The sequence below is a fragment of the Dipodomys merriami genome, unplaced genomic scaffold (genome assembly GCF_024711535.1).
Source record: "Dipodomys merriami isolate MVZ:Mamm:240054 unplaced genomic scaffold, mDipMer1.0.p SCAF_35, whole genome shotgun sequence".
Classification (NCBI taxonomy): Eukaryota; Metazoa; Chordata; class Mammalia; order Rodentia; family Heteromyidae; genus Dipodomys; species Dipodomys merriami.
This window is the reverse complement of record NW_027205048.1, coordinates 10,973,195-10,990,109: the sequence shown is the minus strand read 5'-3', so window position 1 is coordinate 10,990,109 and position 16,915 is coordinate 10,973,195. Positions and strand designations below refer to the sequence as shown.

The window sequence follows — 16,915 nt, the reverse complement described above, 5'->3', positions numbered from 1 at the left end:
AGTAATCTGGAGGTGATTTAAAGTATGCAGGAGATGTGTGTCAGTGATAGTCAGAAACTACACCATTTAACATAAAGTATGTGAGTATCCACAGGTTCGGAGATCATTGTGGGGTTTAGAAACCAATCCCCTTAGAATACAAATGGATATTCTTATACTAAAAGCTGGAGATGGAGCAGAACTGAAATCCTCCCCCGCCCCCCATGCCAACTCCCCACCTCCATGAGCACAGGTCCTTCTCCAAATGCTATGTAACTAATTGAGGGGGGGGGAGATAGGAAGCATAGGGTGATGGGTAAAAAGCAATCCAAGGCACCAGGGCTTCAGCTTTGAAGAGCTTTGGGGAAGAAATTCTCCCTACAAATTTCTAGAAAGCCGAAAGAAATGTTTCTGAGTATGCTTCATGTAGGACTAAGAAGAAAGCAAAACTATCCATAATCCCAAAGAGCTGGAAATGGACCGTGAACAGAGGGTCTCCTGCTCTGAGAAGGCTAACAGTTGGATCATAATAGAAAGGTAGTCATGGATTTCAACTGTGGTCAGAGTCTAGGCACCTCAGAAGAGAATATCTTGTTTCTGCTCTCAAAAGATCTGAAGCAGGGATGCCATTGACCAATAATGCATTGTACTCATAATTGATATGTTTAGTTAAAACCTCTTTGTACACAAGCTACTCAAAGATGATTTTTTAAAATTCAAGATCTGAAGCAAGTGAATTGAAGCTACACTAAGGTCCCATCCTAGGTCAACCACGGGAGGCCTTGAACCAGCCATTCCCTACTAGCCTCTCCAAAGGAGAAAGGACATGCTCATCTCCACACTTTAGCATCTATTGTTTCTTTATACAAAATATCCAGCATACAGCAAAAATGATACGGTCATAAAAAACAAAAGAATGTCATCCATGGACAAGAAAGAGAACAGTCGATAGAAGCAGCACAAAGATCCCCCAGCATTCAGAATTATCAGACATGGCCTCTAAAATGACTATGATAAACCCGGTGATGGTGGCTCCTGCCTGTAATCCTCGCTAATCAGGATACAGAGCTGGGGATTATGGTATGAAACCATCCTGAGCAGGAAAGTCCATGAGACTCTTATTTTCAATAAACCACCATAAAACCAGAAGTGGTAGTGTGGCTCAAAGCAAACAAGCTCAGAGATAGTTTCCAAGTCCTGAGTGCAAGCCCCATGACAAAAAAAAAAAAAATGACTATGATACAAATGCTAAAGAATCTAATGGAAAGGCAGACTATCTATTGAAGAGATAAGGAATGTCAGCAGATTCATGGAAAGTATGCAAACCTCACAGAGAGCAGTCAGTTAAGATACAGAATATACATTCTTGAGGTTGTCAAGAATGTCTTTAGCTAGCAGTATTTCCACACTGAAACTTAAGTCAGCTTTACTTTTTAGATTTGAAGAACAGTTTCCAAAAGCAAGTGTTTTCAGTAAGCCAAAAACAATGATGTAGGTTGGATCTCAATTATCTTGGAATATGAAACACTACATGATCTCACTCATTTGCTGAATCTTTAAAAAAAGCGAATCTTAAAACATTAATAATATAATAGTTGTTATCAGAGGGTGGGGAAAGAAATGGGGAGTGAAGGGAAGGAAGAGGTTGGTCATTTGGTACTAAGCTACAGTTCAGTAGGAATAAACTAGGGTGTTATAACAAAACAATACTGGAATATATATTTCAAAAACCGGGAAGGGCTGAGCACCAGTGGCTCATGCCTGTAATCCTAGCTACTCAGGAGGCTGAGATCTGAGGAACAAAAGTCCGTGAGACTCTTATCTTTAATAAACCACTAGAAAACCAGAAGTGGCACCTGGCTCAAGTGGTAGAGTGCTCGCGTTGAGCTGAAGAGCGCAGGGACAGCGCCCAAGCCCAGAGTTCAAGCCCCATGACCAACCAAAAAAAAAAAAAAAAAGGGAAGGATTGTGAATGTTCTCATTACAAAGAAATGATAAATGTTTAATGTGGATATGCCAATTACGATGATCATCACACAATGTACAAGTACACTGAAATGTACTATCTCCCATTATTAGGTGCTAACAATATAAAACTTTAGGGGAAAATGTCCATAGTAAATTTTATAGATTTCAAACTGAAATCTATTGTTTTTACATATTAAAATCTATTAAATCTCTTTGGTTTTATCCATCTCTGAGCTACTACCACAACACAAACATATTCCAACACAATCTCTGTTGGACTTTCTCACTTCTTATAACATCCTCATTAATAAGGAATTAGTAACACATCTCTTATTAAATTAAGTTTATCATAAGCTTATTAATTCTTTAAATAATACATCGGAGGTCACATGGTATCAGCCTAGTTTATCAACCAACCCTTATGCAGTTATATTTGCTGTACATAAATGCATACTCTGCTTCATTAGTGATTACTATGTAATAGATGCTTTCTGCTTTATGTTAGATAAACTAGGAGGCAAGGTGATCAACCTTTATTTGGGTTTTTACAGAGGACAATCATGACTTTGTAATAGTCAAATTCATTGAACATACCCAAGGTTAATTAATTAGCATCATCAAGTGAATGCGATGTTTTCCTTCATTAAATTTCCAATTTACTAATGGTAATTCTTATGATGTCCTTGACTAAAGGCCTGGGAAGGTTTACAATGTACCAACCGCAGACAGATTAGATTCTCCTCTTAGAATGTACAAAGTTGGAGTATACTTTACTGTGCACGTTGTCTTTGTTTGTACCATCCCTAAAAGAAATTGATTATTATTTTAAAAAGCAAACCTGATTTTTTAAGTATAAAATAAATACACATCAAAAAATGCAAAAAGGAGTTCCGGGAAGATGGCGGAGGAGAAGCTGGAATCTGAACAAGCTCTCGCATAGAAAGTAGTTTTAGAATTCCAGTGAACAGTCCTAAGCCAGAGAATCACACCAAGTGTGCCATCACAGGACAGAGAGTTAGACAAGAGAGGGGAAGCCAAGGAAACGCTTCAGCTGCCGCTCCAGCGGAGAGGGTCGCGGCGGCGACCACCGCCGCGGAGTCATACCTGAGACACAGAGAGTCGGGGACGAAGGAGCCAGACGCAGCAGACGAGCGGATTCTACTCAACACCAACAAGAACCGACAAGGAGCGAACATCTTCATCCTGCTGTTTGCAGACCAGAGACGACCCAGGATCCAAGACTCGGCGTGAGTACAAGCCCGACATCCTCACTCCTCCGGGAGCAGAGGAGGGAAGGCCACCCCTCCCCCCCCAGCACCGGTGATCTCCATCTTGGATACCGACAAAGCTCGGAGGAGCTGCTAGCTCCAGCTCAGGCCTTGGAATAAAATGAGTCATTTAGCAGGTCACAAGAACTTAACGGCGAAGTGACCTGCCAGACTCAGCTCCATCCAGGGAAAAGTCACCCAGCTCAGGCGCCAGCCATCGGAGTGCCTTGCCTCACTGGGTAACCAGAGCCAGAGGCTGCCCCTCCCTCTAGCAGCCACCACAATCAATTGAAAAACAGAAAACCTGAGAATGGCTCCAGGCTGGGCGCTGTGAGCTTTATCACAAAAAAGCCCCAGGGAAAAGCTACTGTTTATTGAAAGGCCTCAACGCTACCCAGAACCTAGCCTCATCACCACATCCCTCTCTTTTGTGACTCTCAAAGCAGACCACCCTCCCAGAAAACTAACCTGGGAGGGGGATCTCAAAATTTTGGGTAAAGCAGAGCATTTTTCTGCCTCTTCCAACCAATCGACTTAAGAAACCAATCAAGCCACAGGACCTCAAGCTGACCAGAGACTCCAAGAGACTGGTTGCAGATAAAAGGGAGATACAGGATTCTTCCCACTCCTCCCCCCCCCCAAAAAAAAAAATCAAAAGACTTTTTTTTTCTTTTTTTCTTTTTTTTTTCCTCTTCTTCTTTTCTTTTTTTTTGCTTGTTTTTTGTTTTTTGTTACCTTATATATATATATATACGTATATAAATTTTTTCCCTTCTAAAACTTTTATTAATCTTTAATTTTTGCCTCTTCTGAAAAAATAATTGTTTTCCAGTAACTTTTTTTTTCTCATCTTATAATTTTTATTTCAGAATTACGTGAATGAGAGTTTTCCTTTCTTTTCTTGTCTTCTTTCTCTTTTTCTTTCTTTCTTAATTATCTTTTTGTTTTTTATCTAGCTCTACTGAACTTCTGATCTTTTCTTCTCCCTTAAAGCTTTTCACATCTCCTCAATGTCCCTCCCCTTCTCTGAACATATTCACATTCCTCTCTAAATAGATGGTCTTTTAACCTCTATAATAGCATTAATTTTTACGTTTCTATTCTTTTTCTGGTCTCTCTTTATTCCCCTTTCCGTCTCTTCTTTTTCTCTCTCTCTCTACTTGCATCCTACCCAACCCATTTCCTGCACTGTGATTAGGACATAGTTAACTCTCCTTGTGCCTCCCAACACCAATCTATTCCGATTTTTTACCCACATCTCTCACTAATCCTAATAATTTCTGGTTTTCCAAATTCTTTTCTGCGGTTCGAAGTCCTTTAACATATAGTCGGTTGATGTTGAATAGATGTATCTGTTGAACTAGATTGTATCTGTAGACTATTGACTGTACAAATGCAAACTTTGGTTGATGGTTGCCTTAAGATAGTGTTCTAGCACAAAACAGGTGCAATCTTTATCTCAAATGGGCCGAGTAAGCTGGAAAAACACAAGAAAAATGGCAAATTCGGGTATCTCAACTCCCAACCTTGATAATCAGGGATTAGAACAGATAAAGAATAATCCAGAGGAGAGTTCCCAAATAGCTCTACAAACACTAATAGCAAACATGATAAATGAGAAGTTTGACAATGTACAAAGGACTCTGTATGAGCGTGATAGGGAGAGAGAGGAGGCATCCCAGAAGTTTATACAGGAATATCATAAGCGTGAGGAAGCTTCTCAAAAACAGATACAGGATTTGCGTGAACAACTTGAGAATACTCAAAGAGAAAGGGAGGAATGGCGTGAGCAGGCAGAGAACACTCAAAGAGAACTGCAGGAATCCCACAGAAGGGAGGAAACTAATCAAAGAGTAATTCACGAATTAAGAGACCAGGTAGAGAATACACAAAGATCACTAAAGACATTCATGGAATCCATTAACAAAGAGCTGAAGGAAGTCAGGGAGACCACAAAGGGAATGCTGAATGGAACCCAACAGAAGGAATGGGAGTCCAAAGAAACCATAACCAATCAACTAAGTGATTTGAGAACAAACACTGAACACCAAATTAAGGAAGTAAAGAAATTCATACAAGACCTAAAACAGAGCTTCAACAAAGAACTTGAAGCCATCAAAGCTGACCAATTAGAAGGAAAAGAGATAAAAAACAAAGTAGAGAGTCTTGACAGCAGGTTAGACCATGCAGAAGATCGAATCTCAGGGATTGAAGACAGCCTAGATATTATAGAGAAAGAACATACAACCATCCAAGACAAGTCCAAGAAATATGATAGGTCTATCCAACACCTGGAGGACACCATCAGAAGGCCCAATTTAAGGATAATGGGTGTAGAGGAGCACCTAGAAACAGAAGTTAATGGTCTAGGAAATTTGTTTAACAGGATCCTAGCAGAGAACTTCCCAAACATACAAAAAGATAGGCCTATTCAGATACAAGAAGCTTTTAGAACCCCAAATAGACCAGACCAGAATAGGACATCTCACCGTCACATTATAATCCACACAGGATCAACCCAGACCAAGGAAAAGATCCTTAAAGCTGTCAAGGAGAAAAGGTTAATCACCTATAAAGGGAAACCAATTAGAATTACCTCAGATTTCTCAGCAGAGACAATCAAAGCAAGAAGAGCCTGGAATGACGTATGCCATGCCCTAAAAACAAACAACTATCAACCAAGAATACTGTACCCAGCTAAACTCTCCTTCATAACTGAAGGCCAAATAAAAACCTTCCATAGCAAAGAAAAATTGAAACAATACATCTCCACCAAACCAGCCCTGCAAAAGATTCTTAAAGATGTCCTACACATAGAAAACCAACAAGAACGCAACAAAGGCCAAGAAATTGCACACAAACTGAGAATCCAAGAACCTTAGGAAGAACCCAGTTTTCACAGCCCCCAAGAAGGTGGATAACATGGCAGGAACTCCCAAATACCTCTCAGTCCTATCTCTTAACGTTAACGGACTGAACTCTCCAATTAAGCGACATAGACTGTCTAGTTGGATTAAAAAACAAGACCCTTCTATCTGCTGCCTCCAGGAGTCACATCTTGCCCGTAAAAACAAACATATTTTCAGGGTTAAAGGCTGGAACAAAATCTACCAAGCAAACGGCCCTCATAAACAGGCGGGAGTTGCAATCCTAATATCAGATAAAATAGACTTCAAATTAAAATTCGTGAGAAGAGATAAAGAAGGTCGCTACATACTAATTAAAGGATCTCTCCTTCAGGAGGATATTACAATTCTAAATATCTATTCTCCAAACAATGGAGCACCCAAATTTATCAAAGAAACACTACTTTCCCTCAAATCCCAGATAGATCCAAAGACATTAATCGTTGGGGATTTTAACACACCACTCTCCCCACTAGATAGATCAACTCGGCAAAAACTCAACAGAGAAACCGCAGATCTAAACAGCTGCATAGATCAACTAGACTTAACAGACATTTACCGAACATTTCACCCAGCAGCATCAGAATACACGTTCTTCTCAGCAGCACATGGAACGTTTTCTAAAATAGATCACATTTTAGGCCACAAAGCAAACTTGTCTAAATTCAGAAACATTGAAGTTATACCTTGCATTCTCTCTGACCACAAGGGAATAAAATTAGAACTCAACACCAAAAGCCACCAAAGAAAGTCCGGTATCACATGGAGGCTGAACAACACACTGCTGAATCATGAGTGGGTCATGGAAGAGATTAGAAAGGAAATTCAAATGTTCATGCTATTCAACAAAAATGAATACACAAATTACCAGCTCCTCTGGGACACAGCAAAGGCAGTACTCAGAGGCAAGTTTATAGCTCTGAGCTCCTACATCAACAAATTGGAGAGATCGGAAACTAGCAATTTAATGACACATCTAAACCTCCTTGAAAAAGAGCAGCAAGATAAACCCCAATCCAGTAGACGGAAAGAAATAATCAAAATTAAATCAGAATTAAATGAATTAGAATCCAAAAAAACTATAGAAAGAATCAACAAAACAAAGAGTTGGTTCTTCGAAAAACTTAACAAAATTGACAGACCCTTAGCAAACCTTATCAGAAAAAGGAGAGAACACACCCAAATTAATAAACTCAGAGATGAGAATGGAAACATCACCACGGAAACAACCAAGATTCAGAACATTATAAGGGAATACTTCTCAAAACTTTATGCTAATAAGTTTGAGAACTTGACAGAAAGGGACCTTTTCCTAGCAAATATTGACATGCCAAAACTAAACCAAGATGAGTTAAACCAGCTTAACAGGCCCATATCAAGCATTGAAATAGAAACAGCAATAAGAGACCTCCCAGCTAAGAAAAGTCCAGGACCAGATGGTTTTACAGCGGAATTTTACAAGGCCTTCAAAGCAGAGCTCACACCAATACTCCTCCAACTCTTCAATGAAATTGAAAGAGAAAGCTCACTACCGAACACATTCTATGAAGCCATCATAACCCTCATCCCAAAACCAGGCAGGGACTCATCAAAGAAAGAGAACTATAGACCCATTTCTTTGATGAACATTGATGCAAAACTTCTCAACAAAATTTTGGCCAATCGACTTCAACAATTCATCCAAAAAATCATACACCATGATCAAACAGGATTCATTTCAGGGATGCAAAGCTGGTTCAATATACGCAAATCAATTAATATTATTCATCACATCAACAGGAGCAAGAATAAGAACCACATGGTTATCTCAATAGATGCAGAAAAAGCATTTGACAAGATCCAACACCCCTTTATGATGAAGGTTCTGGAAAAATTAGGAATCCATGGAACATTCCTCAATACAATAAAGGCTGTATATGACAAACCTACAGCCAGCATTATACTCAATGGTGAAAAACTAAAGCCATTTCCTCTTAACTCAGGAACAAGACAAGGATGCCCACTCTCTCCACTTCTCTTCAATCTAGTATTAGAATGCCTAGCTACAGCAATAAGACAAGATGCAGACATAAAGGGGATCCAAATAGGGAAAGAAGAAATAAAACTCTCCCTCTTTGCAGATGACATGATCTTGTATTTAAAGAATCCCATAGTCTCCACTCCCAAATTACTCAAGCTGATTCAAAACTTTGGCAAAGTAGCAGGTTATAAAATTAACCCCCAAAAATCAATGGCTTTTCTATATGCCAACAATGAGAAAAGTGTGGCTGAAATTAGGAAAGCAACTCCATTTGTAATAGCCCCACAAAAAATAAAATACCTAGGAATTAACTTAACCAAAGAAGTGAAGGACCTCTATGATGAAAACTTTAAAATCTTGAAAAAGAAAATCAACACAGAACTTAAAAAATGGCAAAACCTCCCATGCTCCTGGATTGGCAAGATTAACATCGTGAAAATGGCAATACTTCCCAAGGCTATCTACAAATTCAACGCGATACCTATCAAAATTCCACCCTCATTCTTCAAGGAAATAGAAGAGGCAATCCAAAAATTCATATGGAACAATAAAAGACCCCGAATAGCAAAAACGTGCCTCAACGGAAAGAACACTGCTGGAGGAATATCAATACCAAATTTCAAACTCTACTATAAAGCCATAGTAATCAAAACAGCTTGGTATTGGCATAAGAACAGACCTCAGGACCAATGGAATAGAATTGAAAACCCAGAAATGAACCTACAGACCTATAGCCATCTAATCTTCGATAAGGAAGCTAAAACAATAGAATGGAAGAAAGACAGCCTCTTCAGTAAATGGTGCTGGCAAAATTGGTTAACTACATGTAGAAAACTAAAGCTAGATCCTTATATATCACCCTGCACCAGAATCAACTCCAAATGGATCAAAGACCTTGAACTCAAAGCAGACACTCTGAAAACATTACAGGATGGAATAGGAGAAACCCTAGGTCTCCTTGGCTCAGGTCGAAATTTTCTGAATAGAGACCCGGAAGCACAACAAATCAAAGAAAGGTTGGACAAATGGGATTGCATAAGATTGCAGAGCTTCTGCAGGGCAAATGACATAGCTGGCAAGATCAATAGAAAGCCCAAGGATTGGGAGAAGATCTTTACTAGCCATACAACGGACAAGGGTCTCATATCTAAAATATACTTGGAACTCAAAAAATTAAACCACCCAACAACAAATCCTCAAAGAAACAACTGCCCAATAAATAAGTGGGCGAAAGACTTAAAGAGAAGCTTCTCTGAAGAAGAAAGAAGGATGGCCAATAGACACATGAAGAAATGTTCAACATCCCTAGCCATAAAAGAAATGCAAATCAAAACAACATTGAGATATCACCTCACTCCAGTTAGAACAGCAAAAATCAAGAACTCTAACAACAACAGATGCTGGAGGGGATGTGGACAGAAAGGAACCTTACTTCATTGTTGGTGGGAATGTAAACTTGTTCAACCACTTTGGAAAGCAGTATGGAGGTTCCTCAAAAGACTTCACATAGATCTCCCCTATGATCCAGCAATACCACTTTTGGGCATTTACCCAAATGTTTACAAACAAGACCACACTAAAGCTACCAGCACAACTATGTTTATTGCAGCATTATTTACCATAGCTAAGACATGGAACCAACCCAGATGCCCCTCAGTAGATGAATGGATCAAGAAAATGTGGTATATATACACAATGGAATTCTATGCCTCCATCAGAAAGAATGACATTTCCCCATTTGTTAGGAAATGGAAAGGTTTGGAAAAAATTATATTAAGTGAAGTAAGCCAGGCCCAAAGAAGCATAGGTCCCATGGTTTCCCTTATTTGCAATATCTAGTATAGGTATGAGTCAAGCGGAAAAGGTCAGATAATGTGATGTTAGGAAAATGAACCCTTAAATATGTATTTTAATGTTTTCGTTTCTTTCATGCATGTGTTTCTAACGCATTTATAAGATTATTTCTTTGTTGCTTTGTATGTCCCTCCCCCACAGTGTAACCCCCGCTTTCACTATATTTGATGTCAGTATAACATGTGGAGGAGATGGGGACAAACAAGTCGTTTAAGGATTCAGGTGGACCTGTTGCAACAATGAGAAGTACAAAATGTCATGTCAAAACCAGCTTTACAATGTCGGTGTGGGGGGGGGAGGGGGGTATAATTGGGTGGGGGGAGGGGGGTAAAATTGGGTGGGGGGAGGGGGGAGGCGGGGAAGGGAAGTGAAGGGTAAACAAAGGAGGAGGCTGCAATGCTTGGTAAGAAATGTATGCATTATCCTGCCCATGTAATTGTAGCCCCTCTGTACAGTATGTTCTCAAATAAAATAAAATACAATTAAAAAAATGCAAAAAAAAAAAAAAAAAACAAGTTTGTGTGTGCCACAGCTGGGCCTGAGCTCAGGGCCTTGCACTCACTTTTCACTCAAGGCTGACACTCTACCACGTTGAGCCACAGCTCCCCTTTTGGCTTTTTCCTGCTTAATTAAAGATAAAAGGAGTCTCTCCAGCTTTTCTGACCACACTGGTGTTGAACCACCATCCTCACAGCTGAGCTTCCTGAGTAGCTAGGATTTCAGGTATGTATGAGCCACTGGTATCCGGCTAGAAAACCTTTTTTTTGTTGTTGGTGGTGGTCATGGGGCTTGAACTCTGGGCCTGGGCGCTGTCCCTCAGCTCTTCAGCTTAAGACTAGAGCTCTACCACTTGTGCCACTTCCAGTTTTCTGAGTGGTTTATTGGAGATAAGAGTCTTATGGACCTTCCTGCCCTAGCTGGCTGAACTGATTCTCAGATCTCAGCCTCCTGAGTAGCTAGGATTACAGGCATGAGTCACCAGTGCCCAGCTTTATAAAAGCTTTTTAAGAGATCAACTGCAGGGTACCAGTGGCTCATGCTTGTAATCCTAGCTATTCAGGAGGCTGAAATCTGAGGATGGCAGTTCAGAAGCCAGCCCAGGCAGGAAAGTCCACGAGACTCTTATTTCTCATTAACCACCAGAAAACTGGAAATGGAGCTGTGGCTTGAGTGCTAGCCTTGAGCAGAAAAGTTTAGGGAAAGAACCTAGGCCCTGAGTATAAGCCCCATAATTGACACACACAAAAAAAAGATCAAGCTAACCTTAGTATTTTATTCACTACTATGCAGACACAATCCCCACCCCCCATAAGTTGACAATTATACTTGAAGTTATTAGGGGAAAAAATAAAAGCAAAATATCTCAGAAACTAAGTAAATTCTCAAAAGAATGTTTTCTCCCAGGGAAGATATGTTCTAAGACCACAAATGATTGTCTAAAGCCACAGACAGTAACAGACTTTATATGCATTATTTTTCCTATACATGCCTATTTACAGAGATTAATAACTGCTAATAGAGTAGAGCAACTACAGCAATATACCATAATGTTATATGATATGATCTCTCTCAAAATACTTATTCTATACCCACATTTCTTGTTAATAACTAATAATAGAGTAGAACCATTATAGCAGTATAATAAGATGCCATAATAAAAGTTATGTGATATGGAATCCCTCCCAAAATACTTATTACTCCCTGCCCACGCCTCCTGTTGAGATGACATAGTATCAACGCGGGAGGCGAATGACATCGTGATGGAGGATTAGGTCTCCCACTTACTCCGCAAGGGTTACTTGAACACAAGCACTGGGAGAACACACAGTGGCAGGCTATCTGATAACCACCCGGAAGATAGCAGATAACAGTGTGGATACGCTTTCCAAGGGGACGATTCATGTTTAGACAGCACAAAGTGGAATGGCATTATTCATGCTACTCCGAATGACACACAACTTAAAACTTGTGCATCCTTTGCCGGCAGATTTTTTCCATTTGACATTTTTGGACTGTAGAAAGTGATTTACAGGTAAGACAGACTGCTTTCCAAAACAAAGTCATCGTGCCTACCATTCCCCAAACCATAACTGTCATAAAATATCCTTTCTTATTCCTTCCTATTTCATATCCAAGATCAGACCTCTTCTGCCATTGCATGTCATCAAGGTCACCCTCTGGGGAAGCTGTCTCCTAGAAAGACTCCGCCTCCGGCTGTAGTTACACCCATCTAACAGCTCTATTGGGTGACATTTCATTGGCATCCTCCAGGGATGAGAAGAAGGGGTGCAGTTGTCTGCCACCCCTTTCTTCCTACTTCCTGCCTCCCGGGCTGCCGCTTCCTAAGAGTATCATATAATCCACGCAATGAGAGGCATTTCTCCCAGGATTTATAGAATGGGAGCTAATGGGAATCTCAGAGCCAAGGGGAGACCGGCTCTGGGTGGACCATGGGAGAGGGGAGAAGGCATGTGAAGAGAAAGGAAACCCGACCATGAATGAAAGAGAATGGTCTGTGCAGTAAAACAAACCAGAAACATTTTTTAATCTGCATTGTAGAGTAGCATTTCCTAGAAAGCAAGGGAGAGGGAGAACGTTTGCATTTTTCCACTGAAATGTGTTTACTTACATCCCGTTAGTCATGAAAACTAATCACAACATGTTTTTCAGAGAAGGCTAAAGCAGGGCACTGGTGTCGCACATCTATAATCCTAGCTATTCAGGAGGCTGAGATCTGAGGATCATGGTTTGAAGCCAGCCCAGGCAGGAAAAGTCTGAGAGATTCTTATCTCCAATTAGCCACAAAATGCTGAAAGTGTTGTGGCTCAAGTGGTAGAGCACTAGCTTTGAGCACAAAAGCTCAAGGACAGTGCCCAGGCTCTGAGATTGAGCCCTGGGACCCACACAACAAATAAGGGGGAGGAAGGGGGGCTGAATTGAGTTCTCCATGGTTTTCCTTCCTCTCAGCCAGCATGAGCTCTGACATCTCACCATTTGCTTTTCCTGGGAAAGAAACGGTCTAAGGACATGACATGGCCACATTCAAAATGTAGGGCTGCCAGGCTTAGCAAACAAAAGTGACAAATGTTCACCTCCATTAGGCTCACATATAACCAGAATAATGTGTTACTGTAAGTCTATCGTCTGCAATATTTGGAAATATTTATGTCACTCTGCCCGCTACATCCAGGATTCTGCATCCAAGGATTTTGGCCAATGGTGGATGGGGAGGACCAGAAAGTTACAAAAAAAAAAAAAACTCTTGAGTTTGCCACATACCCTGAGCACTGAAGCAAATCCACAGAGTGAAGTGACATACAGTCACCCCCACAGCTCCCTGCCCCCCTTTCACAGACCCCTTTGTCTCTGATGACCTCTACTCACCTTGTATGGACATGGACAGGCCTATGCTGGCTGCCTCTATATGAAAAGTGTACATCCTCTTTTCCTTTGTGTCATTCCCCCAACAAGCCAGGACTTATGTAGCATTTAGATTGTATTAGGCATCATAAGTAATCTGGAAGTGATTGAAAAGATACATATAGGTTATGTACAAATGCCACAAATGCCATCATTGTAGATACAGGTCTTGAGCACATATGTTGTCATATCAATAATTGATTTGAATCCTGAAACCAGTCTACTATGGGTATCAAGGGAGACTGCTAAAAACTATTTGTTGTTTATCTAAAAATTTAACTGACTGTCCTACATTCTATGTGGCAACCCTATTTACTAGGTTTTAAATAGAAATAATAATTGTTAATATAACCAGCATGTACTGTGATCAGGCTCTGGGATTTATATGAATCCTTTTGTTTAGAGCCAACATCCCTAAGAAGGAAGAAATGACAGAAGCTTCTAGGTGTACATGCTAAGAACAAATCTTGGCTCAGCTGGCTGCCTGGTCATTTCAGGTGATCACTGAGAGATTGTTGCAATATTGGAAAATGCTTGCATCAAATGGCTTTGGAACGAAACACACGGCTGCCTTCCGAGAAGAGAAAAGGGAATGAGAGCAAGAGGGGGAAATATATTTCACCCATCATCTTTCATCTGCCTTGATTGGATTTCTAAGGCAATGTACATGCACCAACAATGCAGCATTTTAATTGAAATAACAAAGACCCGAATACAGATGATTGCAATATGCAAATTTAGTAAATAGATTTTCATCTATTTGTATCCTTCTATATTGATCTGTGTTGGAAGTATATCCCCTCATTCTGAGCAAGTCCCCAGTTACTCACAGAACTGTTCATGAACAGTCTAAGTCTAACTCTAACCAGTTAATTAAGGAGAAAAGCCCCCAGCGCCTTCGAGCTCCAGCTCCCGTGTTTCTCCTCAGGTAGTGAAGAAGTTGGATGAATAACTTGGCCCAGGTCCCTGACTGTATCTACAAGGCAAACACAAGGTGGACTCAAACACCTGAGCAGAGCCTTTGATTCCACCCCACAGGATCCTGGGGTCCTCATTAGTGGCACCGAGTGTCAGCTGTCCCCTTCTCCAGTCCTCCAGGCTGTGATGCAAGACTAAGACCCAGAAGATTCAGCTTCACCTTTGAGAGGGCAAACCTTTTCATGAAAATATCATGCTCTGGTGACAGCTACTTTCTCCCAAGTGGACTTCCAGCCCCGCTCCCCCTCCTCCATTTCTAATAATCTCAGACACTCAATTTTGCATGTAGAATAGAAAACCTTGTTCGGGGTTTGTTTGTTTTTTAACTCTACTGCATAGAACTCATTCTTCACAATTGCTGCAAATTTCTACTTGGATTCTAAAAAGCACATGGGCAGTATTGCCAGGGATTGGCAGACCAAGGGACTCAAACCTTCTCTGGGGCATTGAGGTATACATGCACAGAAACACAGGAACATGCATGGGGGCGGGGGGAGGGGGAGGTGAATGCACAGCAGAGCCTCCTCCCACACCAGGAAGCCTCTTGGATGTGTACAAACATCCACCTAAGATGCAAACCACTGGCAAGCTTCCTCCTCAGCTGATGGCTACAAAAGCACCAAGGAGCAAAATGACAGTGAGCTTCTCACGCATGGCATTTATGCCGAGGAATGTCTAAGCAGTACCAAATGTAGAGTTTAAGAAAGAGGTAGAAGGGAGGCAGCCCCTTCTCTGGGGACAATCGCAATTGTGGGAAGATTTATGGATCTCATTGCTATACATTAGCATACAGGCCAATCTCCCTGTGTCTGGCTGAACCATTACGAAAAGGAACCCTGGGTTCTTTTTCCTGATCTGCCACCCTATGTCTGGGAAGTACCAGAATCCAAGATGGTGGAGGAGAAAGGAATCTACATTCATAAATACAATTCTGAGCCTCCCAAGTTCTCTCTCCTCCCACCCTTCATAGTTTTTATATCTTCTACTGTTACTGAAACAACCCAAAGTGATCTGTCTCCTGGCCTGTCTCTCTTACTATGGTATGGCACAATCTCCAGAAGAACGGAAGCGGAGTTGTCCTCACTACAAAAAATAAAATAAAATCCCCAGCCGGGCACTGGTGGCTCATGCCTGTAATCCTAGCTAATCAGGAGGCTGAGATCTGAGGGTTGCAGTTCAAAGCAGCCCTGGCAGGAAAAGTCCATGAGACTCTTATCTCCAATAAACCACCAGAAAACCGGAAGTGGCGCTGTGGCTCAAGTGGTAGAGAGCTCACCTTGAGCTGAGGAGCTGAGGGACAGCGCCCAGGCCCAGAGTTCAAGCCCCACAACCGGCCAAACAAAAACAAAAACTCCCCAATCTGTGTCTGGTGCACAGTAGTAGGCCATCAAGTAATCACCTGCTGAGCGGATGGATGCATCCATTCATGCCCTGAGCACTCAGCTGGCCCATGAACATACTCTTCTGTGACCTGTGTTCAGTTGCCACCAGTGAGACTGTGGGCCCTCAGCACAAAGGAATTCTCTGGGCCTTACAAGGGAACAAAAGGCATGCCTCACATGCCTCCTGCCACAATATGGTTGAATCTTCACACAAGACTAAGCTGAAGAAGACCATCACAGAAAGCTACATGCTGTATGATTCCATGTACACAGATTGTTGGGGCTAAGCAAATCCATGAAGGCAGAACTCAGACTACTGATTGCCAGGATGTTGGAGGTTGAGGGTAGGAACAGAGGCAGGCCTAGCTACGGAGCCTGGGTTTTCTTCTAGTGGCTGATGAAATATTCTATAGCTAGTTGTAATGGTTCCAACCCTCAACACCATCAATGGTACAGACTAAAGACAGTATTCAATTGTACATTTCAAATCATGTGAGTTCCTCTCAATAAAGCTCAACATCATGATAAATCCAACCTCATTGTCCCAATAAAGTCCACACTCACTCCCCGCGTCTTTGCAAGTTCCCTTTTCCGGGAAAATCTCTGGGAAGTGGGAATTATAACAGATTTCTGCAGCTACTCTCTCTTTTCCTGAAGCAATTTGTGAACCAAGACCGTCCCCCACAGAGCCCAAGCCCCCAGGTGAGTCATAGTACTAAGCTCGTCTCTCTAACACCATCTGTAGGATGAGGACTAAGTTCCCTAACACCATCTGTAAGATGAGGACAAAGCTCACAAACATAGGATGACGTACTGGCTCCTGACTGTCTCAGAAGGAAATGTGCAACACAAATACAAGATGTAATATGCTTAGAAACCCAGAACTCTCTGGCCAGGAGAAAGTTATTTTAGCAGCAGAAAGTTTAATTTGATTGCTATCTCAATCAGAGACTAAGTGATAAGAATACCTTCAACTGTCACTTGCCAGCTAAGTTTTCAAAAGCAATAAAATGAAACCACCACATTCCAGGAAATCTTTTTTTTTTTTTGCATCTCACAGTTCTGCTTCATTTTTTTATCTATTTTTGTTTTAAAGGTGATGTGCAGAGGGGTTACAGTTATATGTCAGATAGTGAGTGC

At 41.2% G+C, this 16,915-nt stretch overlaps 1 protein-coding gene across 5 annotated transcripts in view; it reads right to left on the bottom strand.

Moving 5' to 3' along the window:
• Plpp4 (phospholipid phosphatase 4) overlaps positions 1–16,915 on the bottom strand; it is a 355,511-nt gene that overhangs the window by 314,912 nt on the left and 23,684 nt on the right. For all 5 annotated transcript variants that reach the window (XM_069988164.1, XM_069988163.1, XM_069988162.1 and 2 more), the window contains exon 2: positions 13,380–13,512. The gene's annotated coding sequence lies outside the window, so the exon portion shown is untranslated. The remainder of the gene's footprint in view (positions 1–13,379; positions 13,513–16,915) is intronic.